The sequence below is a fragment of the Macrobrachium rosenbergii genome, chromosome 27 (assembly GCF_040412425.1).
Source record: "Macrobrachium rosenbergii isolate ZJJX-2024 chromosome 27, ASM4041242v1, whole genome shotgun sequence".
Taxonomy (NCBI): domain Eukaryota; kingdom Metazoa; phylum Arthropoda; class Malacostraca; order Decapoda; family Palaemonidae; genus Macrobrachium; species Macrobrachium rosenbergii.
In genome coordinates this window covers 2,636,630-2,639,129 of record NC_089767.1, presented here as the reverse complement: position 1 = coordinate 2,639,129, position 2,500 = coordinate 2,636,630, and the positions used below count along the sequence as shown (strand labels likewise).

At 40.9% G+C, this 2,500-nt stretch overlaps 1 protein-coding gene across 7 annotated transcripts in view; it reads right to left on the bottom strand.

The window, feature by feature from the left end:
• Positions 1 to 2,500, bottom strand: part of LOC136853354 (uncharacterized) — an 832,536-nt gene that overhangs the window by 789,183 nt on the left and 40,853 nt on the right. The gene's annotated exons all lie outside the window — the stretch shown is intronic.

Below are 2,500 nucleotides of genomic sequence, written 5' to 3'. Positions count from 1 at the left end.
TGAGGTCATTCAACAGTCGAGTATAATTCCATTTCTTTTCACGAGTTCAGAGGTTCAATAATGAATTGTTTTAATCAACCAAGACCGGACTTAGTCACTTGAAGGGATAACGCACAATATCAACAATAAAACGAGCAAAAAATGCGCCGAAGTTGTTTCGGAGCAATCGAGTTTTCTGTAAATCGTATAATCAACGCCACCAAAAACAGATCTATCTTTCGGTGGTCTCGGTAAAATGCTGTATGAGCCGCGGCCCATAGAACTTTAACCACGGCCCGGTGGTGGCATGGCCTATATCGTTGCCAGACGCACGGTTGTGGCTAACTTTAACCTTAATTGAATAAAAAAATTACAGAGGCTAGAGGGCTGCAATTTGGTATGTTTGATGACTGGAGGGTGGATGATCAACATACCAATTTGGAGCCCTCTAGCCTCCTCAGTAGATTTTAAGATTTGAGGGCGGACAGGAAAAGTGCGGACAGAATAACGGCGGACGGACAGCAAAGCCGGCACAATAGTTTTCTTTTCAGAAAACTAAAATGTATATTATTTGATAATCGGACCTCTACATTTTTGTCAAATATAGTTTTGAACAGCTACACGGGATCAAAAGCAGCCTGATCACATTCCTAATTTGTCTGATGACTACAGTTACAGAAAAGAGTATTCCAAGTTTATTAAGTTTTCTGTAAATGAGACAAATGTCAGTCCCACCGGGGTAAATTCCATAGTCATTATGAGCGCTACGATATTTCACAGGATCCCTTAAAAATCGAGGTACACTGCAGGCATTCCTAAAGGATGTTTTCAGAGTCCCTTCGGCCCCTAGATGCACCCGATTCTTAGCCTTTTATCGTACCTCCGTTCCCGTTTCGTTTCTTCAATCTTGCTGTCCAACCTCTCTATCACTTCTGCCTTTAGATCCCTTGTATTCCATCCTTTGTTTTCTGGTTTGTTTTATCTTGCTGTCCAACCACTCCAACTCCCTCTTTTCACTATGTTAAGCGCTGAATGGCCGAAAGTGGCCCAGTGCTTTGCTTCATGGCCTAAAGTTCATAAAAGCATTCATTTCTTTCAAATAACTGAGAGCAAGTACCGGGTTTTCGGAGCTGCCAATTATACATTCGGACGCCATTTGCCTTTTTGTACGTGGTAATGGTAGACACTGCATGTTTGATAACTTTGGTTTCACCCGTTTACTATGTACCCTAGAGTCGAGAATTAACCCTAGCGTATGACCTTTCACTATATATATATATATATATATATATATATATATATATATATATATATATATATATATATATATATAGAGAGAGAGAGAGAGAGAGAGAGAGAGAGAGAGAGAGAGAGAGAGAGAGAATATATATAGAATTCAGGCCGCTGGCCAAGCACTGGGACCTATGAGGTCATTCAGTCCTGAAACGGAAACTGACAGCAAAAGGTTTGAAAGGTGTAACAGGAAGAAAACCTCAAAGCAGTTGTACTATGAATCAATTGTTAGGAGAGGGTGGAAAGTAAGAGACTATGAAAGGAGGTACAGGAAAAAGAACGGAAGGTAGGGGCCGAAGGGACGCTGCAAAGAACCTTAAATAATGCCTACAGTGCACCTACGGGACTCATGCATCATATTCCATTCTCTGTTTCTGTACACTCTACGCCGAATACTCAACTGTAAACTAGAAAACATGAGAAATGTACAATGTTGTGAATTCTCAACAACCTCAGTTTCTCTGCTGGCTTAAATATAACTGCCTCCCTATTCTCTAGCGTGCGTCTGCCACGCGGTATTTTTCTCAAGCCGGAACATTATCACATTTCTTTGCATAAAAGAAATTATTATTTTTCCTAAAAAACGTAAACCTCGCTCGAAGGTGCTGCAGGGAGGAAATAAAAACCTGAACGAGCCTCTCGGAACGAGTTACCTACCTCTTGGTCAAGGTCACGACGAGATAAAAAAAAGTTCCAGTGAAAGATAAGAGAGTTGAATCATCATCTTCTTCTTATTATTATTATTACTGAGAAAAATACTGAGAAGGATGGAATGTTCTATTATCGAAACTCGTGGCATTTCAGAAAGATTTTATGTAATACATAAAATCAGCGTCAGGTCGCATTCAGTTTTCTGTACAGCGTATAATCAATGCCACCAAAACCAGATCTATCTCTCGGTGATCTCGGTGTAGTGCTGTGTGAGCCGCGGCCCAGGAAACTCTCAGCCGGCCATGGTGGCCTGTGTTGTTGCGTTGCCAGAAGCGCGATTATGGCTAACCTTAACCTTAAATAAAATAAAAACCACTGAGGTTAAAGGGCTGCAATTTGGTATGTTTGATGATTGGAGGGTGGATGATCAACATATCAATTTGCAGCCCTCTAGCCTCAGTAGTTTTGAAGATCTGAGGGCGGACGGACAGACAAAGCCGGCACAATAGTTTTCTTTTACAAAAAACTAAAATGAGTGGGAATTCAAGTAACAAATTACCAAGTACCTGAACAACAG